Source organism: Balaenoptera ricei, chromosome 4 (genome assembly GCF_028023285.1).
Source record: "Balaenoptera ricei isolate mBalRic1 chromosome 4, mBalRic1.hap2, whole genome shotgun sequence".
In the NCBI taxonomy this organism is placed as follows: Eukaryota; Metazoa; Chordata; class Mammalia; order Artiodactyla; family Balaenopteridae; genus Balaenoptera; species Balaenoptera ricei.
The window spans coordinates 71,739,677-71,765,588 of NC_082642.1; the positions used below are offsets into that span (position 1 = coordinate 71,739,677).

Below are 25,912 nucleotides of genomic sequence, written 5' to 3' on the forward strand. Positions count from 1 at the left end.
GCATAAAAATCATGCAGCATTCCTCTTCTGAAGGATGAATACAACACAGTAAAAAATGTGTCCTAAACCGTACTTTATAAACCACAATTGGCCAATTAAAAGAATGGAAAGGGAATCTAATAATTTCCTCTAGTTGCATTTTCAAAACTTGTTCAAAATAAGCAACCCCAGGGATTCCATCTCCCACTAATTACATTTAACTCTGATCATACTCTAATTATGTATCCATTCCCTCAGAATTTATGTATTATAAATGATCTTAGTGAGATTTTGCTATATCACTCTGAAGTAATCAAATTATTGTGTGGATATGTTTGTCTTCCCACTTTAGTTGTTTATTTCTACTTCTATATCTTTCTACATCCTGAACAGTTCAGAGCTTAGTGCATAGGCACAAAAATGTCAATGATAAACTCTTTAACTTATTTTTGAAATTCAAAGAAATATCAATTTTTATGAAAGCCAATAAAAACAACATACTAACAGCAGGAAACTTAGTTTAGAGATATACTGCCTAGTAGTATCTTTTATTCAATATAATGTTTCATTATGCAAATTTCACACATTCAGAAAAACTGAAAGAACTGTCACCAAAGAATATTCACATAGCTATCACCAAGACTTTAAAATTAACACTTCCTTCTACTTGTTTTACCACATCTATAAATGAATCTTAATTTTTTAAGCATTTTTAAAAAAGTTACAGATATCAGTAAACTTCCCCCATATATAACTTCATTATTGCCTATCATTAACTATAATAAAGTATTTAGTACGGTTTTTCTCTTAAAGAAAAAATTTCATGCAAACAAAATACAATGGATACTTACAAGGTGTACCATTCAATGAGTTTTGACAAATGCATAAACTCAAGTAACTCTAATCCCTAACAGGACATAGCATACTACCATCACCCTAGAAAGTTCCCACATGTCTTTTCCTACTTCATCCCTGTCCCCAGCACCCATTCATCCATTTCTAAACCCTGCCAATGACTTTTCCCCCCAACATTAACTAGCTTTGCACCCTCCACCCCAATACACAATAGATATTTGCCTGTTTTTAGTACATCTTATAAACGGAATCATACATTATGTCCTGTTTTATGTAAGGCTACATTTATTCAGCATAATGTTTCAGAGATTAGTCAAAAGTGCTTCAGGTACCAATAGTTTGCTCCTTTCTATTGCTCAATAGTACTCTGTGATACAAATACAGCACAGCTTGTTTATCTATTCTCTTGTTGATGGATACCTGGGCTGTTTCCAGTTTAGGGGTCAGCCCCCGTATGTGACAGTTTATACACAGAATTTGGTACTCGACCTCTGTGGTTCTTTCCTTTCTTAGGCTTCCCCCCTCTTCCTCCTGTTGGGCTCCACTGCTCTGCAGCCGCTGTGGTAGTTCTGAATTGTGTGGCTCCTCAAGCCAGTAAGACTGCAAACCAGCCAACAGGAGCCTGCCCTCTGACCAAACACCATCGCAATGGGAAGCTCACCCAGGGCCAGTCCCTTCTTTTAAGATACCACTCCAGACCAGTTTCTTCTTGTTTCTGTTTGCTCTACAGTGTCCTCACACTTTTTTTTTTTGTCATATGTTGTCCAGAGATTGTAGGCACTATCTGTGGGAGGATTTGTCCTATAGGAGCCACTACCCCATTTTTTGGAATTAAAACCCCCTACTATTCTTAAGAACACACTTATTCAAGACTGTAATTGACACACCTCCTTTCTCATGTTTTTTCCCCTCAAGACCCTGATTGAGCCAGTCCCCCTGATTCAAAAGAGACAAACTAAACCAGGAAAAAGAGGCCTCTGGGAGCTGGATCCTGTAATTCTGTATATGCATCAACGCAAGTCCCAAGTTCATCCCAGGATGTGGATGCAGAACACACTCAAAAAGGCAAAGGCTTTGAGAACTGAAGATATGAGCCACCGTCAGCATCCCACACGAACACCGAGGGATGTGCGTGAGGAGTAGACCCAAAGCAGCGGAGCAAAGGCTGTGAACACTGAACTCACAGTGGAACCACTGTCCATGACACAAACAGAACTTCCAGTGAACCTGTCTGTTTTCAAACAGACAAAAAAATAATCTTCATCATCATTATCATCATCATCATCTCCTGAGAGGATACAATAAAAAAATTACTCAACATACAAAGAATCAAGAAAATCTAATTCTCAAAGAAAAAATGCCAATCTTGAGATGATCTAGATGTGAGAAATATCAAACAAAGATGTTAAGGCAGCTATTTTATCCATCCTCCATGGGCTAAAGGTAGGCACTTGAAATGATGGTAAAGACAGAACTTCTCAGAAGTAGAAAGTATAAAAAGAACCAAACGGAAACTGTATAACTGAAAAATCTAGGGGAAAAGTGATTTGACAAGAAAATAAGTGTAGACAAAGGAGAGCAAACATTGAATAACTGATCTTCCTGAATAAGGGATTAACACAAACAGATGAGAAAAAAAATCTAATTTTAATAAAAGAAGAATTTCCTCACAGTTTGTACCTTTAGCTCTTAACTATAGTGGCAAAAAAAACCTAGAGATCTCTAGCCAAGATGCTTTAATCCTTATTATTCTGTCTCCTCTTGAGGTCCTGTGAAAGCACTCATGATTCACCTTTGAAGAATATTCAAATTCTACACAGTGTGTATAACACAGAATTTAAAAGAAAGCTGGACTACAAATTAGGGGGTCTGGTTCAAGTCCTGGTGCTCTACTATAACAAAGTACGTGATCTGGCATCACTTCTCTAAGCCTTGGGTTCTCATTTTATAAATAATGACAACCTACTTAGCTTTGTAATGTAGTCCCATGATCTATTTTAGGAACTCTGAGGGTCATTCCAGTTTCCCCAGATCTTAAGTTCTTCATTGCTCTAATTACTTGTTTCTGGCGGACAAGGAGAATCTTTAGGTCTGGCAGCTATGACCAGCAAGGTATAGAACAACACTGTCAACAGACATACAGTACAAGCCACAGTGCAAACCACACATTTAATTTTAAGTTTCTAGTAGCCACATGAAAAACTTAAAAAGAAACAGGTGGCAACTGATTCTAATAATGTATTTTTATTTAATCCAATATATCAAAATATTATCATTTCTTGAAATCCGTATAAGATTGAGATTTCACTTTTTAAAAAAACTGTCTTCAAAATCCAGCATGCATTTTATATTTACAGTACATCTGAGTTACAACCAGTCGTTATCTCAAGTGCTCAACAGCTACACATATAGTGGCCACCACACTAGCCAGTGCAGGTGCAGCTGTGGGGTGGGAGGGGAGGGGAAAGCGAGGCAATGGCAAACAAGGCCCAAGGTGTCTCGATGACTTATCTGCCTTATATATACACACACAAGAAAACTGTATGCCACTGATGGTTATGAGATCTGCCATGGTACAGGCAGGAGGACAAATCAGAGAAAGCCTGGTTTTGAAATACATTTCCATCTCTACTATGGGTAGAAACTGCACTAAAAGAAAAAAAATGGCTTATGTATATTTCAAAATAAATGAATTAACAAGTATTGAATATTTATTTCCATGAAAGCCAATGTTTATTCTATCCTATCCACAACTGAGGGGAAAGTATGTAAGAAATACATTAAAAGACTTTATAAAACAAATACATTTCTCAATCAAATGAATTAAAAGACTGGTGAAGGATACACAAAATATGTTTTAAAAGTACACAATATTCAATTCAGATGCTTTGCTGTGACTTATTTAGCTTCTGAAATTTCAGCCAAAATATTGAATCCCTCCTCTGAATGAAAATTACAAAAAGCTTATTAAGTAAATCTGCAAATACCGAAACCCCTAGATATATTTTTTTAATGGATATAATTTTTTTTTAATGGACTCTACAACAGTTTTATTCCTTAATTGTTCCTCAGGTAAAACAAAGGGCAATACCCAATCTCTGTAAGAACCCAGAGTCCCACCCCAGTTCCATCATGTCACAGTTCCTATCATTTCCATATCAGAACAGAAATACATACGCATTCTCAGAAAAGAGGACAGAACTGTGGAAACAGACTTGATTCAGACTTCAGACTCTACAATTTATTATCTAGGTGATTATAAACAAGAATGATGGTCTCCTCATCTATAAAACAGACATATTAACAGCCTCACAGAGTTACAGAGACATTTAAATAAGGTATCTACTCTCAGAACACTCACTCATCTTTCCATTTTTGGTCTGATTTTAATTTACTTTTTCATATATCAAAAAACTCTAAACTAATCAAAATGTCTCTTGGTGTCTCCTACACATTTAATATGTTTCTATGTACTCTGTTTTAAACTCATAAACCCATATGCTCTATATCATTTTTAAAAAATATCAGATTACAATGAACTCAAAATGATTCCATTAAAATCTGACTGGAAATGAATGTCAAATCAAGATGGTCCTCTCTCTCTCTCTCTCTCTCTCTCTATATATATATATATATATAAAATATGTAGAAAAATAAGAACGTTAGCATTTTTTAAAAAAAAGATCCTCCTTACAGGAGGAAATAGTAACCATAGCGTAGGAGAAAAAATAGGCATTATGAAGGAACTCTGTTAAAAAGAACCAAGAGAAAAATCAAAAGATATGACTGAAATTAACTGGCTTACAGGAAAAGGACAGAACATGAAGAAGCAAACAACCAGTATCTGTTAAATATGGAAACTCCTGTCTTTTACATACCAAACTTCAGTATGTTAGTTTTTCTTTGGAGCAAAAACTTAAAACTCAAATTTTTTTAAAAAGCAATGTTTTCCCCTGGAAAGATAGATGGATTGATGAAAGAAAGCAAGGAGAAGACGACCCCAAATGGCTTCCATACACCTATGAAATATGGCCTGTAGTTTCAAATTTGGCTACATTGCTAATATTAGACAAGGCAGCTCAATCCTAAATGTGTCAGACCCTATTAAGACTGAATTTAACAGAGTAAGGTCAGTGTGAGAAGTTGCAAAAACTTAAAAAAATAAAGCCAGAAAATAATCAATGACAGGACACCTTTTGTTTTAACATTATTCCATTAAATATTCATCCCTCTATGTAGGTGGAAGTCCTTGCTCACTTTATTTTGGGTTCCCTGAGACAAAAAGAGAGGTACATTTTATTTCTGGTTGCATGGTGCCTATACTAAGAACTTGTAGAACAGATACCAAGTTTATCTGAAGCATGAAGATCAATTTTTAAATAACAACATCAACTCACCATAACAAGTTCTACTATCACATTTAATTTAAGGATTAAATCCATGAAGGAATCCACACTTTCTTTGCCTTCCAAATGAAACCACAATCACTCAGGTTCCATTTTAGACAGCTGTATCAGCCTCACATCACACAACAGACATCCAATGGTAAAGATGAAGGCATTCCATTAAGTACAACTCCAATGTGCATGTGCTCTGCTCTTTTCAGCTTATCATTTGTTCTGTTTTTAATAGAAAATAAACCATACATTTTCAAAGGGATACTTGCTCAGACATAAGCAAAGGCATAGACCCCTCTGAAAGAAATTCAGCCTGTAGCTATTTTCAGCTCCATCCATTAAGAGGAAAAAAAAAAAAAAAAATTCCCAAAACTAAGAGAGCTTTTCAATGTAACCCTCTTACTATTGATTTGAAAATTAGTTCTCCAGAGGCATAAATTCTCAACCAAAATAAAATGAATACTTCACACAATCCTGTCTATATGGCAGTGCCATTCATGCTTCACATTTAGTAATACCACTTCAAAAGTACATGACAGTGAAAGACAGATGATAAATAATGACAATGAACTTCTCTACAGTGAACAGAACAAATTATTTTACAGATGACACGCTTGAGAAGCGGAGAGTAAAAGGGAACAGATCACTAGCTCCTCAATACGCACCACACTGCTTCCTGGGAGTTACCTCTTGGTAGGGTTACAACTCTGGGGTCTTATCCTCGGTCTGGCAAGCCATAATTTACTTTTATCTGTTCTCTTGGGATAATCAAGTTCTAGGAGAACAGATGTTAACAAAATACACTAGAGCAATCTATGAATGAGAAGAATGATTTACTAATTTACACTGAGAAATACAGTTGCCAGTAGACTAGAATATTCATCGATGCAACAGAGGCTGGCAGTGCCCAGCCCATAACCCCTGATCACTCAGTTTTCCTTAGGAGCTAGGCAGCTTCTTACTGCAAACACCTGAGGGTCATCTCTGGCCACAGTTAGGTCAGAGGGGAAGTTCTAAGGAGCTGATGCCCTGCCCTTCCCAAAGCATAACTCCACCAATAAGGAACGGAGTTGGCGGACAAAGTACCCCAACTTTCTTGACCCATGAGTGGAACAGCTGAGAGGCATGCTCTACATACTGGCTCCCAGAGGTCCCCACAAGATGTGAGTCCCAACTGCCTAAAATATTAACCTACTCAAAGGCATCTTGTACTGGCCTCCTTATCTTCCTTTTCTTATTTCCCCACAGGAACTTCCTGGGTTCAGCTTTCAAATAAAATGGTTATAATCGAGGGTTTGATTCCACGGAAATCAAACCTAAAACAACTGGTCAGCGAGGTTCTATTCTTAGCAGGAAAATCTTGTTGTTAAACCAAATTAAGTTTTAGAAGCTGTGGGATAACTGTAGAATGAGAACAAGAGAAAAGAGGAGGCCTAAAGGGATTGGTCAACAAAGTTGATAGACATTTCTTGAAAATGAGAATCTATCTTGGAACAGTTCAAAGAAAAAAAACATACAAATTGTTCTAAAACACATAAGATGCAAACTAGAGCTACATCGAGACACCATTTCTCAACTATCAGATTAAATATGTATATATCCAAAAAGTTCTGACTATACACTGTTTACAAGTGGGAAAACAGACACCCTCATACATTGCTGGAAAAAATATAAGATGGCATAAAATCTACACAGAAAAGAATTTGGCAAACTGCCTCAAAATTACATGAACATTTATGCTCATACCTAAAACTGCCATTCATGAAACAGCTAAGCTACATCTATGTAATGGACTACACCACAGCTATTAAAAAGAATGAGGACTAACTCTATACACTACTATAAGGTGATCTCCAAAATGTTCAGTATATATATACACATAGGTTTGCTTATTTTTAAAAATAGCAACCTAGTTAAACTTGGTTACCTATAAGGGGAAGAAGAAACTAAGTACATACTTCACTTTGAAGTAATATCAGTGTTTTCAATAAAATTGTAAGTAAGATTAAATCAATATTTTAAAATCCTAAAAATTAAAAATACAATGAAACAAATGGACCTGATTCTGTACCAAGTTGGCAGAAAAATCATACAAGTAGATTTACTTTGAGTATTTCAAAATACTGTGAATGTAAACCCCCCAGTGGGTCATGGGCCAAAGAAAAAGCAGTTTTCAGTAATCATATTGGTGGTACTGGTTTAAATATATAAAAATATATTTATAAAGATACAAATTATATTATGTACAATAATTTCATATTTATTTATATATTTACATATTTATATCTTACATATTCTGTATTTTATACCTTTAAATAATATACTGTTTTATACATTTATATGTTAAATATATATAACTTTATATATAATATAAATACACAGAAGAAACCAGTTTATGTAAATACCATTAGAAAAAGAGATTTTTCAGCATGAGAAAGGATGGATGTACTGAAATCAAAGAATTTAAGTTTGAAAAATTAAAATCCAACATTTTTATCAGATATATCACAGACATACCAGACATCCAGAAACAACGAATACCCTTAGCACTAGACTGTGGCTCTACATACTGCTTTCACTAAAAGGAACTGGACTTTCTGGAGACACAGCTGATTTGGGGACTAAGGAAGAACATGTGCAAGATGAGCTCAGGAACATCTTGTTATGTCAAAAAGCAAGGAAGCTCTCAGAGACTACTAGAGTTGTGTCAAAAACATTCAGAAGTCAATTTAAAAAGGCTCCTTTGGCCAAGACAATCTGAGTATACTAAGAATAAGAATAAAAACTACAATGCAATAACATATCAAATATTTAAGTCCCCAAGCTCACAGAGACACTTTTTAAAAAGTCTTTGTTGGTCTACTTTTCCCAGCATTCTAGGAAACAACTTAGCACTTTGAAAATTGGAAAATAAACTTATCTACGAAACAGAAATAGAGTTACAGATGTAGAAAATTGGTAAATAAAGGGAAGAATCAAGAATTTGGTATGCCTTTCCTGTACAAACTGTGCCACAGAGTAACCAAATATCTGATGAAGGAAGTTTCTCTTTATAGAAATATTACAAATAATAAATAATGAGAGATGATCTAGGCAATGATCATCAATGGTCACCTAATAATCACAAATAGAGACAAGCAAATATTATATGCCTCTTCATGGAATTACTTAGTACCACCTACAAAATATTCTGCCATCCTACCCCCACTCCAAAATAATGCAAAAAAAAAAAAATCTGAATTAGATTAATCTTTTAAATTAAAAAATTCAAGGGAAAGAGAGGCATTTTACTACAGGGATGCAATTAACAAAATACAGAATGAGGAAACCCTGCAAGACAAATAAAAAGGAAAATATAATAAAGAGGTAAAGCATAAGCTGTAAGTAGCAACCAAATGTAATGTATGGATTTTGTTGTCAATCTGTAAAAGCTCAAACTAAAAGGATAAATGGTGATATTAAGAAATTACTGTCATCACCTAACACCCATTATTAGAGTGCTCACTACCCCAAAATGAAACAAACCAACCCTCCAACCCTCACAACAGCCAAAAACTCTCACAGAAAATAACAGGTACTGGCAAGAATGTAGAGAAATCAGAGCCCTGTGCATTAGTGTTGGGAATGTAAAATGGTGCAGCCACTTTGGAAAACTGTATGGAGCTTCCTCAAAAAATTAAAACTAGAATTATCATATGACCCAGGAATCTCACTTCTAGATATTTATCCAAAAGAATTGAAAGCAGGATCTTAAAGAGATATTTGCACTTTCATGTTCACTGCAGCATTCGTCACCATAGCCAAAGTTGGAAGTAACCCAAATGTTCATCGATAGATGAATAAAGAAAATGATATATACAGACAAAAATTCCACCTTTTAAAAAGTAGAAAATCCTGTCATAAGCTACAACATAGACAAACCTAGAGAACATTACTCTAAGTTAAATAAGCCAGTCACAAAAGACAAATACTGTATAATTCCACTTATATAAGATACTTAAAGACGTCAAACTCATGAAAACAAAATGTAAAATGATTGTTGACAGCGGCTGGGGAGAGGAAGAAATAGGAGATTTTGTTCAAAGAGTACAGAGTCAGTTTTGCAAGATAAAAAACTTTTAGAGATCTGTTGTACAACAATGTGAATATATTAACACTACACTTAAGTGTACTAACTGTACACTTAAAAATGGTTAAGATGGTAAATTTTATATTATGTGTTTTTTACTATAATTCTTTAAAGTATATTTAAAAGCCTTTTCAAATAAAAAAAATACTGTCAATTTTTAAAGTGGGAAAATGGTACTGTAGTATATACTTTTAAAAAGCCCACATCTTCCATCGATACCTACTGAAATATTTATTAATGTAATCATGTGACATATGTATTGGCTCCAAAATAAATGGGGGTGGGGGTGGGGAAGCACGAGGCATAACAACATGGGAGCAAAGCGGTTACAGGAAACAAAGCGGGTGATGCTGCAGCTGGGTGAGAGTTCATCATGCCATTCTCTCTCGTGTACATCTAAAATTTTTCACACTAAATAATAATGGACACCTACTGGTCACTGGGTTCTATTAATGCAATAAGATAACTGCAGAAAGTAGCATGAAACATTTACACTGAAAAGTAGCTGTAAATCATGGTGACTTAAGATGCTATGAGAGTTAAAATAACTTGCACTTAGGCAAGTGAAGAGTGAGGCAAAAAAAAGAATATTCATGGTTCTTATATGAAAAACAAAGTTGAAGTGGGTGTGGGGGGTGGCAGAGGTGACTTTTCACAAAGCATTCCTTTATGGCATTTCCAGAGAAAAACACGTGAGATAGTACACAGCACAGATTTAACCCCGAACACTACTACATTGCTCAGGCTCATGGGAAAACCACCATTTTGAACCCAATATCTATAAACTTACTGGTACATCTTACAAATGTGTAGAAATGGCTTTGATGTCCACAGCTAGACTATAAGCGAATTTGTGTAATCTTGACCTTCTTCATCTTTCACACTAACACATATACAGAATTAACACTAACATAAACATTTGTGATGGCAAATGCGTTTGAGATAATCTGATTTAAAATACAGTCTACAAGCTGCTCCCCAAACAAAACAAAACAACACGCAGGCTATGTGAGTGGCACGTTACAAAGTCACCTGAGGACAGGCACTTAGAAGAGAGAGCCAGTGGCATGGCACTTGGCTCTCAGATACCCAACAGGCCTGTGCAACTCACTTCTCAGGGGAAACGTGCCACAAACAGCTAAGACTCCAACAACCAAGAAAAATGCACAGGTTTCAGATGTGAACTTCAAAAAAGCCAGACACTCAAAATACCTAAGGTGAGCTGCTTGTGTGAGAAAGTGTAGTGCTGCAGAAGAAACAGCAGATTCAATGATGGGTAATAAGTCACCCAGATACCACAAAGAACCCAGCAAGTATCGTCATACATGAATGACGAACTGTGTCAGCCTTTGTGCTTGGTAAAGCCAGAACAAAAATCCTTATTTTCCCCAACATTCCCCACTAACTACTGGGGGGAAGGAAGAAGGGAGAAGAAAGGGAGGTTGGAGAGGCGGAGAGGTCGTTTTCTTTTCAGCAGTAAGAATTCAGAAGATAGTTTAGGCAGAGGAAATCTTATTGACATACTGACAAGTTCATCTTTAAAATGAATCATTTCCTAGGAATATTTTCACAGATAACTTTCACATCTCACTCACTCATCCTGGTTCTAGTTAAGTTTTACTACTTTTTATTTCAGACTGATGCATCTATAATTTCCCACCAAATTCTATAAACCTTAATCAGTTTCTATAGCTCCCTGATTTAATATTTAAAATAAAAATTTAAGTAAAAATAATTAAAAGTTTTGATACTGCACTATAGAAAACACTGTTGTTAAGCAATTAATTCTTTAAAAAAAAAAAAAAAATTCATTCTCCTGCTATTTATTGATGCCCCAAATACAGGGCCATACCATTTATATAAGGAATTACTTTTTGTAAGGTAAAATCATTCTGAATTCTAATGAACAGTGATGAGATCACTTAGCCTATAGCTAGAATAAACATTAGAAATTTAGTCCAATTCTATCACCAAATTTTACAAGAGTACTTGCCAAAAGTCATCCAAGACATATGCAGCAGAGAGCAACTCCCAATTCCCACAGAGTCCAGTGGTCTTGCTGCTATATAACATAGTGGACATTTTCATTCCACAGAGAAAGGATTCTAAATGACCTTGTTAAATAAATAAGAACGGTTCTCCTGAAAATTACCCACTAACTAAAGACACGTAGAATTTTAGCCATTTAACTGCCCATTAACTATAAATATTAGGAGAAATGCAGTATGATTATTTTAGTAAGATGATGGACAAAAACACAAGAGCCATTACTGCCACTCTAACTTAAGTTTAATGAGAAAATTTTATTCACAAAATATAGTCCACATGTTAAAATATAAGATCTTAACTGTATAATAACACTTTTCATTCTGATAACCATAGCCAAGATAATAGAAATCTTCAAATTAGAGGTTTTGCCTTTTTAGAAAAAACACCAAATAATCAAACATTATTTTAAGTACCTTAAAAATTACATATTTTTAAAAACATTTCTTCAGTTTGAGAACACATTTTGTCAAATTATGAAAAACTTCCAAAATTCTTAACAGATTCTTAAAAATAAGAGAATAATAAAAACAGAAATTAAAACAAGCTCTGACAAAAACAGTAGGAAGAATCCTTACCATTGGCAGTGCATTGATGTGGGGATGTACAACTGAATGTCTGGTACTGCCAATCACAAATCGCTGTTGCTGATGCTAAGAAAAAGGAAAGTAAAATATTCAGTGTGTCTTCAAACAAGTTCAGTTTAAAAGATTTCCCATATCAAATTTTACATGTACAAAATACTATTTATGCCTTTAAGGTCCCAACCAGTGAGTATCTTTCTCCTCCTAAGCAACTGCTGTCATAAACAGCAGCAACTTTTGAGCGTGTAGTATGTGGCAGGCACTGAATCTTTACATTCCTAAAAGGCTGACACAATGAACAGAATGAGACTCAAAAGAGATGAATTTGCATAAAGGAGGCACTCACCCCCATTCAACTCAACTCATGCAAATACTACTGCAACAGGGCCCAGTATAGCAGATTCATAATCTATCATCAGGAGCTGTAAAGAATGGTATAAACTTATATGCTATACATTCTGTTTAATACAATAAAGAGAAATACCTAATTGGTTTTGAAACAATTTCAATCAAAACTTATTAAACCGTATCTCTTCAGAATTTATATTCTACGGAGTTTACCCAGTCTTCTCAATTGCTGAGTCACAGCACATTATTTTCCAACAACCTTTTTTGCAAATATACGAGTGGTTTTTCACAACCCTGTCAGAGTGGCGACTCCCAGGTGGAACACTGACCAGGGCAGCTTCCACCGTGTGCAAACGTAGAGTGCATTTTTCTGCAGGAGTACAAGCTGAGGCCACACAAAGAAATGCAAGAGCTTTTCTTCGTACACCAAAAAGGTGAATTAAGTCACTAACACTAAAAAGATAACTAAGCAAATACACTGAATAAATACAGAAAGAATTTAATCCCTTGAAATTTGCTCCTCTCTAATTTTATCTTTAATTGACTGGAATCCTCATTTGTGCTCATTACCAACTCCAAGGCCACACTAAATAACTTCAGTGCTGCTATGTAACTTTCAGATAGTTGAGCTGTAAGAAGATCTAGGGGGGCTTCCCTGGTGGCGCTGTGGTTGAGAATCTGCCTGCCAATGCAGGAAACACGGGTTCGAGCCCTGGTCTGGGAAGATCCCACGTGCCGCGGAGCAGCTGGGCCCGTGAGCCACAATTACTGAGCCTGCGCGTCTGGAGCCTGTGCTCCGCAACAAGAGAGGCCGCGCTAGTGAGAGGCCCGCGCACCGCGATGAAGAGTGGCCCCCACTTGCCACAACTAGAGAAAGCCCTCGCACAGAAACGAAGACCCAACACAGCCATAAATAAATAAATAAACAAATAATTTTTAAAAAAAGATCTAGGAATTAAAATAATATTTATTAAACACGCCACACACTTATAACTGGAATTATACATAGCTATATCAACATACGATATTCCACCAGCCTCCTGGGCTTCAAGACAGGTAAGTGAGCCCCAAGGCTTTCTGGCACAAAACATTTGTGAGCTAGTTAGTAGATATTTTCTAGCACCTATTGGGGAAATGTCCTATAGACATCATGATTGAGTTCAAATAAAAACTAGATTACTGCTAGGCTCTGTCTAACTCAGGGTCATTTGTTACGAACATCCATTATTTTACTATAAAGTCTTCATGAATTTTTGAGCTCTAAGCTATGTAGTTTGGCATACATTCATTCTAATTACTTATAAATAATTAACATATGCTACTAAATGTCATACATTTTAAAACACACAAAACCGAAGTAAAAAATAAAGATAGGGACTTCCCTGGTGGCGCAGTGGTTAAGAATCCCCCTGCCAATGCAGGGGACACGGGTTCGAGCCCTGGGCTGGGAAGATCCCACATGCCACAGAGCAACTAAGCCCGTGCGCCACAACTACTGAGCCTGTGTGCTCTGGAACCCACTAGCCACAACTACTGAGCCCATGTGCCACAACTACTGAAGCCCACGCACCTAGAGCCCGTGCTCCACAACAAGGGAAGCCACCGCAATGAGAAGCCCATGCACCGCAACGAAGAGTAGCCCCCACTCGCCGCAACTAGAGAAAGCCCACGCACAGCAACGAAGACCCAATGCAGCCAAAAATAAATAAATAAAATAAAATAAATTTATTAAAAAAAAAAAGAGATAAATTATTTACATATTTACAGTGATACAATCTTGTTTAAAGTTTGGTTTGTTTTTTTTTTTAATTTTTATTTATTTATATTTATTTTTGGCTGTGTTGGGTCTTCGTTTCTGTGCGAGGGCTTTCTCTAGTTGCGGCAAGTGGGGGCCACTCTTCATCGCGGTGCGCGGGCCTCTGTCGCAGCCTCTCTTGTTGCGGAGCACAGGCTCCAGACGCGCAGGCTCAGTAATTGTGGCTCACGGGCCTAGTTGCTCCGTGGCATGTGGGATCTTCCCAGACCAGGGCTTGAACCCGTGTCCCCTGCGTTGGCAGGCAGATTCTCAACCACTGCGCCACCAGGGAAGCCCCAATCTTGTTTATAACATTCTAGGTCCTTAACTTTTGAATGTCTTCTTAATCATGATGGTTTTATATCATTATTAACTACTAACTCAAGTCACAATTTACTTTTAGAGTAAGGTTCATCAGTACTAATAGTGAACGATGCCTGTCTGTCAAATATCTTTCTTGAGAATCTCCAATTTTTTCAGCCACCTTCTAAAATAATTAGATCATGACAGATGAAAAGCTTATTCTAATAGTTTAAGTATCAGCTCTACCATTTTCTTGCTTCCTATTCTTATTCATGTTTCTTATATTCAGTTTCTTTGCAGGAATCGTTACATTATTAGTCTGTTTTGTGGGGTTCAGTTAAAACTGGATAATATAATCCACAAATCTGTATCATCAAACACAAGTAAACATACATGAATAAGCTCAAATGCATGGCAATTCCCAGAAATGGAATGAATGAATGGGAGTGCCACTGTTGCCCTGCGGAACCCCCAACTCTTTTGAATACCGTTATGTACCCCATGTTATACATGACTCTCTGACATCACAGCCAAATGAGGGTGCAAATCAACCGCAATATTAAATATTAATTATATTTAATTTTTAAAGTCTCAAATGAACGTATATGGAGTAACTGCACACTGTACGTCAATGGATATTTGTTTTCACTACTATTGTGTGTACACACACAACACACACAAACTTACACACATGTACCTTAGGGAAATACTAAATCAGATCATTCCAGTTGCTAGTCTTTCTTTTACCTCCTCTCCCTGGTTCTCTCCTCTTACTTTTTTGTGGTTAGTTCTCTCATCACTCTCACAGAGGTCTCTAACCTCAGTTTTCTCTAAACGTATTTTCTCTTCCTTTCTTTTCCTCATTCATTCATTCACTCATTCAGCTTTTCCTATTAGACTACAGCTCCTCATGGGAAAAGGCCACAAAGGTGATCTAATAAATATTGAAGGGGTTAAATATCTGATTCTAGGATATGAAGGGTGAATAAATCTGTGGAAAATGGTGTATCAACAGGTCTGCCCATTTGCACATACAATAAAATCTGAAAAACTGAGAATTTTTTTTCCCCTCAGCCACACCGTGTGGCTTGCAGATCTTAGTTCCCCAACCAAGGATCGAAGCCATGCCCCCTGCAGTGGAAACGCGGAGTCCTAACCACTGGACTGCCAGGGAATTCCCAGGAACTTTAAAAAAACATATGCAGGGCTGTATTTTGGTTTCTGTATTAATGTTTTCCTAGTCGACCCATTTACCTATGCCCTGGCCATTGTGCAGTGCATTTCTAAAGCATACATCACAATTCTTCAGCTTTATAAAATGAGTATCTGAACTTTAAAAGATAAAATTATATATTCTACAAAGGAATTATAAAAATCTAAGGTGATCTGAGATAATCCAATATATTAAAGCTATTTGTACTAAAGCGATTCAAATTGTCCAAAAACCAAAACCATGTGTATCCTTAACAACTGCCTTTATAATCTCACTTGCTCAACCTCCTGTACTCTCACTGCAGCATATCACCCTCTATGTTCTCTGCACTCTTAGGCTGCCATGACACTGCTCATTCCTCTGCCAGAAATGTCCTTCTACTGTGGCTCCGCCCACAAACCCAGTCCAACTCCTCTTTCAAGGTTCAGCCCAAATCAGCTTCCTCCCTTGATTACTCACCCACTGAGAGAGAAATACCAGTCTCTCTCACCACAGCTCTGCAATGCCTTATTCTCTCACCATGCCTCCCCTATCAGACCTCCCCAGGCCAGGGACTAATCTGTTCATCTTGCTGTCCCACCACAGAAGAATAGTGCCCTGAGCATACACAGTTCTTGAGATACATTTATTGATAAAATGATATAGTATCTAAATGTGTGGGAATAGGTACATACATACTCGAAAATAAAACACAGTAGATACTGAATTACAACACAAATAAATCGCAATGATAAGGAGGAACTCAACAGTGAATCTTGCTTTGTTTTTTAAAAATACTTAGGAGAGCCTGGCTATACCAATAATTTTAGTATCACTTCCAGAAAGTGGCCAATAAAGGTTGATCTTTTGCCATTAAAAAAAAAAACTCTATGATAAGTCACATTATAAAATGTGTACAGCGACCAACTACTTGATGTACTACATAAACTAAACCCATGTGCTTTACTTCTTGTGATGAAATAAATGTTTGTAGGCTTTGGTTCTGTCTCCAAACAAAAAGTTTTGCTTTTAGAATCTGTATTTCAGAACATTTTACCTAAAATAAATGAAGTATTAATCTTTCAGTACAGAAACTGAAACTGCTATCTCAGCAGACATCATCTTAAATCTACCACCTATACAAAATTAGGATTTTTTTTTAAGATGCAAAAATCCTATAAAACAGCACAACAGTATATTCTGACTGATCTTCAGACATACTACCCTGCAGTCTCCAAAGGCAAATTTATTTGATTTACAGATCTCTTTTAAAAGCTAATGGATTGGATTGGAAGAATCAATATTGTGAAAATGACTATACTACCCAAAGCAATCTACAGATTCAATGCAATCCCTATCAAATTACCAATGGCGTTTTTTACAGAATTAGAACAAAAAATCTTAAAATTTCTATGGAGACACAAAAGACCCGGAATAGCCAAAGCAATCCTGAGGGAAAAAAAGCAGAGCTGGAGGAATCAGACGTCCTGACTTCAGACTACACTACAAAGCTACAGTAATCAAAACAATATGGTACTGACACAAAAACAGAAATATACATCAATGGAAAAGACAGAAAGCCCAGAGATAACCCCATGCACCTATGGTCAACTAATCTATGACAAAGGAGACAAGGATATACAATGGAGAAAAGACAGAATCTTCAATAAGTGGTGCTGGGAAAACTGGATAGCTACATGTAAAAGAATGAAATTAGAACACTCCCTAACACCATGCACAAAGATAAACTCAAAATGGATTAAAGACCTAAACATAAGACCGGACACTATAAAACTCTTAGAGGAAAACACAGGAAGAACACTCTTTGACGTAAATCACAGCAAGATCTTTCCTGACCCACCTCCTAGAGTAATGGAAATAAAAACAAAAATAAACAAATGGGACCTAATGAAACTTCAAAGCTTTTGCACAGCAAAGGAAACCATAAACAAAACGAAAAGACAACCCTCAGAATGGGAGAAAATGTTTGCAAACGAATCAATGGACAAAGGATTAATCTCCAAAATACATAAACAGCACATGCAGCTCAATATTAAAAAAACAAACAACCCAATCAAAAAATGGGGAGAAGACCTAAATAGACATTTCTCCAAAGAAGACATACAGATGGCCAAGAGGCACATGAAAAGATGCTCAACGTCACTAATTATTAGAGGAATGCAAATCAAAACTACAGTGAGGTATCACCTCACACCAGTTAGAATGGGCATCATCAGAAAATCTACAAACAACAAATGCTGGAGAGGGTGTGGAGAAAAGGGAACCCTCTTGCACTCTTGGTGGGAATGTAAATTGATACAGCCACTATGGAGAACAGTATGGAGGTTCCTTAAAAAATTAAAAATAGAATCACCCTATGACCCAGCAATCCCACTACTGGGCATATACCCAGAGAAAACCATAATTCAAAAAGACACATGCACCCCCATGTTCACTGCAGCACTATTTACAATAGCCAGGACATGGAAGCAACCTAAATGCCCATCGACAGACAAATGGATAAAGAAGATGTGGTACATATATACAATGGAATATTACTCAGCCATAAAAAGGAATGAAATTGGGTCATCTGTAGAGACGTGGATGGACCTAGAGACTGTCATACAGAGTAAATTAAGTCAGAAAGAGAAAAACAAATATTGTATATTAACACATATATGTGGAATCTAGAAAAATGGTACAGACAAACCAGTTTGCAAGGCAGAAATAAACACACAGATGTAGAGAACAAACATATGGACACCAAGGGGGGAAAGCGGGTGGGGTGGGGGGGGGTGTTGGTGGGATGAATTGGGAGATTGGGATTGACGAGTATACACTAATATGTATAAAATAGATACCTAATAAGAACCTGCTGTATAAAATAATAAAATAAAATTCAAAAGAAAAAAAAAGCTAATGGATTATGAGCCCCTTCCCTAGAAAAAGGTAGAAACAAAAAAAAATTTGCTTATAATTTATAGTAGTGACATAATCTAATCTAGAACCTAGTGGTCAGTAACAAAGTCAAGAATGTGTACCTGGTTATCCTTAAGGAACAGAAATTACAAATGAATTTTTTAAATTTGGAGAATTGGGGGAAATCTTCTCAAGAATTAAGAGAAAAACATAACAATGCTATCATAATTAACCTGCTTAGAAAGGTTTTTGTTAAGTGAACTTCTGGACAAAAGAAAAATCACAGATAAAGTTCAAATTAAATTGCTTAGCACAAGATTCAAAGCACAATAAATAAATGGTGATTACCTCCAACTGGAACTTTTTTAAAAGGAGTATATTTGTAAATCAAAGTTTCAACTGAATCTTCTCAATTCCACTGATCCATTTCACACAGAATGACTTTGTTAGTTGCCTTCTACAACGTGGCAATCTCAAGTAACATACTACACATTCATCAAAGCTCTAAAGCATTATATCCCGCACTCTCCTCACCCTATTCTCATTTCCCACGGAATCATATACACAGATAATATTCTGGGCAGCCAAAAGATGCGGTGAGTGAAAAGGGGGAATGAGCTGGGACAGAGGGTTATCTTAAGAAAACTGACCCTGAGATCAGGCTTAGAGGCAGAACAGTCAGGTCAAACACAACTCTGCCATCACTGACTCTGATTTTCACTTTGCTTTGTTATTTAAGTGATTTAGAGAAAATGAATTTAAAAGTTGTATATTATGATCCCAAATTTTCTAAAAATAAAAAATACACAAGACCACAAACCCACACAAAGAAAAATTTAAACATGCACTGGTGTCTAGTCATCCAATTATTACTTCAGTTGAGTTAGTTTCAACGGTAGTATCACATGTGGTTGAATTTTATATTACATTTATACCAAAAAAACACTATTGTGCAGAAAAAGACAAAAAACTATCAAGCACCCCAAAATTTGCCTGTCAGGAAGTAAGCAATGCAATTAAAAACAATAAAAACAATAAACTCTCTCATACAAAGCCACAGAGATTTTTAAATTAAAGGCTGGTTTGGGCAGTTTCAAGTGTTATTAAAAGTAAAATTTATTTTTAGGCACTAACATCCACCCATCAAAGTCTTCCAGTTCACTAACTTTCAATGGTAGAGAACTTGAATATGAGAAAAGGCTCAGACTCAAACTTAAGTTGTGATGCTAGAAAGGTGATATAAAAATGTATGAAATGGAACATTACTCAGCCATAAAAAGGAATGAAATCGGATCATTTGTAGAGATGTGGATGGACCTAGAGTCTGTCATACACAGTGAAGTCAGAAACAGAAAAACAAATATCATATATTAACACATACACGTGGAATCTAGAAAAATGGTACAGATGAACCTATTAGCAGGGCAGGAATAGAGACGCAGATGTAGAGATGTTGACACAGTGCGGGAAGGGGAAGGTGGGACGAATTGGGAGATTAGGATTGACATATATACACTACCATGTGTAAAACAGACAGCTAGTGGGAACGTGCTGTATAGCACAGGGAGCTCAGCTAGGTACTTTGTGATGACCTAGATGGGTGAGGATGGTGGGGCGGGGAGGAGGTTCAAGAGGGAGGGGGTATACATATACATATAGCTGATTCACTTTGTTGTACAGCAGAAACTAACACAACATTGTAAAGCAATTATACTCCAATTTAAAAAATTTTTTAGATGTATGAATAAATATAGTATTGTCATTTAATTTTTTAAAAGGTGAGAACATCAACACTGTGTAACTGTAACTAATTTCTTTTTTCCTTCCCCCCCCCAAAAAACTGTTACTAAATTAATGGTGCAACTTATAACTTAAGATGCCTTAGAAATATGACAGACCTGACATTGTTTTCTTAAGACAAAGCTGATAGGAGCTAAATCTTTTTTTTTTTTTTTAAGTAGTTTGGGAGGAAGAAACAAGTAAAGGGTAAAAGGAGGCAATAGAAATAGCATAAGGATCTAAGAAATAATGGGACTGAAAAAAAAACCCTAAACTCTCCATATTCCAAATTTGCCTAAGACCACACAGGTAGGTACCTGGGCACTTAACAAGTTAGAAGAAAGAACTGACATAATTCCAAATCTTATTAGATTATTTACTCTTCCCAAGGGTTGAATAATTGATTCAAGATACCAAAAAATTTGAATAGTTAATTAGGCTAAGACAACACAAAAATTCTGCTGAACAATCCATTCCCAGAAGAAACGAGAACAGCTTTGTCAGGGATGTTGGGTCTTTGATTAACTCTGTCCTACAGAAATACCTTTCCAGATTCTAACCTGTGACATAGTGGGTCCTTCACTTGGATTTAGTTAGTCTAAGGTAGAATCTGCACATCCGTTGAGTTTAAAAGCTCCCACAGATGATTCCAATGGGGTTGAGAACCACTGGACTACGTGGCAGGAAAGGGCAGGATGGGGAGTTTTACTAGTCAGAGTCTAATTATTAATCTGTGGGGCTGGGGGGGAGAGGGGGAAAGTACAGAGGGATCACTTCTTTCAATAACATTAGCATTGCAAAGTGAGTCCTCTCATTCTCAGAACTAGAGACGGAAACATACTACATTGAGTAAAAGTTTTATTAATTTGATTTTAAGATGAACAAAAGAAACAAAAGATAAATGATAAACTCAATCCTTCTCCCCAAAAATGAATTAGGAAAGGAAGGACAATAATAATGAGGACATCTCAAACAGAAAGAGAGCCAGACAGACCACAAAACGAACATTGCTGATACCTACATTTAGATAAAAAGACACAGAAAGACCAAATGAGACTCAGCTTTGTGCCACAAAATGCTAAGTAGTAGATAGAGGTTATAGAAAGATATTTTTTCTGCTCACTCTAATGAAAAACTGTTCTACAAATCAATGGAAATTTTTAAACAAAACCTGGATTATCACTCAGCAAGGAAGTTATTACAGTGGGATATGATACGGGGTTGTATGTGTGCCCTGTCCAATGCCTTCCAACTCATTCAAGTATGCTATCAGGGCCACCAATAACCTCTGCAGCACCTTTGTGCAAATTAGACACCAGCAGGACAGATTAGAAAAAAAGAGAAGGCATATTACAGTACAGAGAGTTAGGAGCCTGAACTGTGGAATCACACAGCTCTGAAATTACAGCTAGATGATCTAAGACAAGGTACTTAACCTCTCAGTGCCTCAGTTTCCTCATCTGTAAAATAAACTGTTATGAGAGTTGAAAAACTTAATATTTATAAAATGTTAAACAGTGCCTGGCACAGAACTCAAATCATTTAAAAATAATACATATAAGTAACGAGGCCTTTCCTCTGAGAAGACACGGTCCCAATACCAGGGAAATGGCTTGGCTGAATGTGTGTGTGGCCTGAATGTCAGCACCCACTTGTCCCCTTGGCTGCGAACTTCTGTGCAGGACACCAACTGCCCATTCATATTCTGCTATGCTGTGTGCTATATGACTGTAGAGTCCAGCTTTGTCTTCTGTGAGTTGATATAAGAGCATTACTATATGCACACACAAAAGAGAGTAATGATGGATAAAAGTCTTAAATTACAACAGATTTGCAGTGTGCCTGAACATGACAGTTATCTTAACCAGTGTGACCACACGGAGTGACAATGAACACACACTGAAGCAGAGCCTCTTCAAAACCAAGTCTTCAACTTTCAGTTTGTAACTGAAATATTTGGAATATGCTTCTTAACTTTTTTTTAAAATTAAGAACATGCCAGCAGATAATTACTGAAATGAAACTGTCATTCTGAAGTACTCTAGACACAAAAAGAAAAAAATATATTTACATTAAATTAGATGTTAGGTTCAGAATTTTAAAATGTTACATTTCTATCTCTACTCAGATTCAGAAGAGTCACTCTTGTGTGTCTTAAGAGTATTTCCTTACATATAGAAAAGCTTAAGGTATAATCTAGGCAGTACCAACAAATGTTTTGCCTTCAGTAAGTTAAAACAAATTGCTCATTTAACTACCATATTTCTATCAGAATGGCAGTCAGAAATACACCCCTTTAAGAAATCAGGGCTGCCTTTTAACATAATTCATTCTGAGTATATTATAAAATAAATTACATATTCATAATTCTAAAATATGCCTAATTCTCATCTGATGTTGGTTTGCCAGACTGCTTTCAATTTCACCAAATTTAAAATGAAACATTTAAACCAGCAAATACACTGTGTTGTCTGCCTGATCCACTCAGGACACACAAACACAGGAATAGGGACACACATATACACTTTTCACACTCACTCTCTCCAGGGGGTCATGAAAAGAAAAAAGACCACCTTTCTTAAGTAATTCAATTTATTTACTTCAATACAAAACACTACCCCTCTCCCTGCCCACCACCCAAATTACAATAAAGCACCAACAGAGACTATATGAATACTACACAAAGGTTCCACCTGACTTTCCAGTCACTGTCATGCAATGGTATAGAGGTTGACACTATGGCCAGAAAGTAAATATTTTTGGTTTTGCAGACCACACAGTCTCTCACAACCACTCAACTCTGCTATTACAGTGCAAAGCAGTCACGGACAATATAGAAATGAATGGGTATTTCTGTTTCCACAAAAACTTTATTCAAAACACACATACAAAAATAAGGGCTACAGGCAACACTTTTTGCCCCTGAAGTAATGCCCAAGACCATCCAAAATTCTACTGATCGAGGACAGAGCATAACACTTTTAGGTTAAACAAAATTTAAAAGAAAAATTTTTTTAATCAAATAAAGTAAACAGACCAAGCAAAAATAAATTACTCGAGCATTCTCCACTAAAACTATGTAACCATTCTATAGGAAGGTAACTTTCCAATGCATTCAAACATGTTATCTTATATGGCACTATACATAATAATGAAGTTCAATCAGAAAGGAAGCGTATTAAAACTCTAGTATTTCTCTGCCATCTTCAGACTTAAAAGGCAGTGGAGGCAGAATGGAAAGAACGAAAGATTTCTACTCTTGCTGCTTAAAAACACAAGTCTTTCACGTCTCACCCTTACAACCATGAGCAAGTCAAGTCCTCAGTATCCTCATCTGCAGAATGAGGCTATTCTACAAGACTACACTCTGCTGGGACTGTGTGAGCACTAGACAGCTTCACAGCAAGTATGAACATATAGTTTGGGTTATTGTAAGAAAAAAAAAACTATGATTTAAAAACAAGTGAGCACCAATCCTATTAAATCTCTAAAGATGTTTTCACACAGAAATAATACTAATAAATATCAGCTACTTATAACTTGCTTGTAGAGTGTAAAAGAATACAAAAGGATTAAGAATAGTACTGAAAGATTAAAAATTTAGGTTCTAAATTTAAAAACTTTATGACTTTTATGACTTACCAAGAGATTATAAAAATAGCAATGGGAAATATTAAAAAAAAAAACACAACAACAACAGCAAAGAAAGAGAACAATGAAGGCATAGAAATATCAAAGTGGTCCTGGAAATGAACTCTCTTGGCCAGAGCAAATGGAAGCAAGAAAAAATGTTGGCCATAAGTTTTGCCAATACTAGCTAATGTTCACCAAGTAGTGAGTAAGAAGAATTATTTTGCATATTTTTAATTAAGAGAAAATGATCTTGTATTTTACTTTTTTGACACGGTTAGTGATAACTGGACACCAAAAATCACTTCTATAATGTGAACTAAACTGTTACTGCAAAAGATGTTTCCACATTTTCTAACACTCCTAAATCATAATATAATTCACAGATAAATCTGGGAAAGAAACAAGTAAATTGGGTATTTGTAATTATTTTTTTAAAAACAAGTTCATAAAATTATCTATAGACAGAACTATATTTAAAACAAAATGTCAATTTTCTTAACTTCTCCCACTTCTCTAATATCAAAGCAACTAAAAATTCCATCAACAACAAAGGATCCGCATGCTATAAATGAACTCTCTGCATTAGAGATGCATCAGTTACTCAAGAAAAGGCAAACTGAGAAGAAAGCCAGATTCTCCTTCAGGAGACCAGGATGCAATGTAATTTAAAATCCATGTTTATCTCTAAACTAAGTTAAACAGTAGGTTTTGGGGTTTTTTGTTTTTTTTTTTTTTTAAAGCTGACTCTAAGATGTATCCTGCAATAGACAACAGAACTGTGGAGAGAATGGAAAAGAGAGGGGGAGGGGAGAAAGAAGGAGAAGAAAAGTTTTATTTACATCTCTACCAGATATTGTTGACATTAATATTAACATCTCTACTAGATATCCATAATATTAACAATGGAACAAAATTACTATAATACATCAGTAAATAAAGATCCTTGCCCTCACAAAGTTCAAATTCCAGCAGAATTTAAAATTACTTGTTATGTAAAAGGTGATAAATGCTATGAAAAATGAAAAAGGGAATTCCCTGGTGGTCCGGAGGTTAGGAATCTATGCTGCCACTGCAGGGGGCACGGGTTCCATCCCTGGTCGGGGAACTAAGATCCCGCATGCCATGGCACAGCAAAAAAAAATTTTTAAATATATAAAATAAATAAAAAACAAAATGCAAACAACAAAAAAACACAAAACACATTTTTAAAAAAATGAAAAAGTCCAAATAGGGTGAAGAGAATTAGGAGTTTTCTGGGGGAAGGAGAAGCTGGTGCCCACACTGCAGTAGCAGTAGGATGGTCAGAACTGGTTTGTATTTCAATTGAGAGGTGGCGAGATACTCAGGAAGCTATTGTACATTCTATGTTTTGTATTCAGGCAATCATGTGTGAAGATGTGCCTTATCTTGATGCTGTCAGCTTAGTGCTGGAAACAGAACCTCCATATTCACAAAATAGGTCATCTATATTTCAATTACTCTAATTTTTTCTCTGAAATGTCTGTTCTTACCTACATCTACTATGTATTATGAAGCCATAATTCCTAGGATAGATATTAGGCATTATAAGTGACAGGTTTATTTAAATATTTAGCATTATAATATTATGGAGACCATCATAAAAGTTATCAAATGCAAAAGAAAAGATACGCTAAATAAGAGAACCTTCGTAACTGTTGCCCAGAGTCTGTTCAGTCAAATTATTTTTCATACAAGCATTCTTACAAAGTTAACATCAAAGAGGTTCAAACTTTTTCAAGGCACAGGATACTGAAAAACAGAAAAATGTCACTGAAACGGAATGCCTGGTCACTTAAGTCCTACTACAGTTTAGAAAAAAGACTCAATTTTTTAATATCCACCAAATGCTTATATTGTGCCTAGTACTTCATACACTTACCTACCCATCATCACCTTAAAATACTTAACTAGGGAAAAAGAACTAAACACAAC

The 25,912-nt window shown here is 36.1% G+C and overlaps 1 protein-coding gene across 5 annotated transcripts in view; it reads right to left on the reverse strand.

Annotated features, from left to right (window-relative positions):
• The window catches only part of TBL1XR1 (TBL1X/Y related 1), a 173,191-nt gene that overhangs the window by 76,392 nt on the left and 70,887 nt on the right, over positions 1–25,912 (reverse strand). For all 5 annotated transcript variants that reach the window (XM_059920544.1, XM_059920541.1, XM_059920540.1 and 2 more), the window contains exon 2: positions 11,985–12,059. The gene's annotated coding sequence lies outside the window, so the exon portion shown is untranslated. The remainder of the gene's footprint in view (positions 1–11,984; positions 12,060–25,912) is intronic.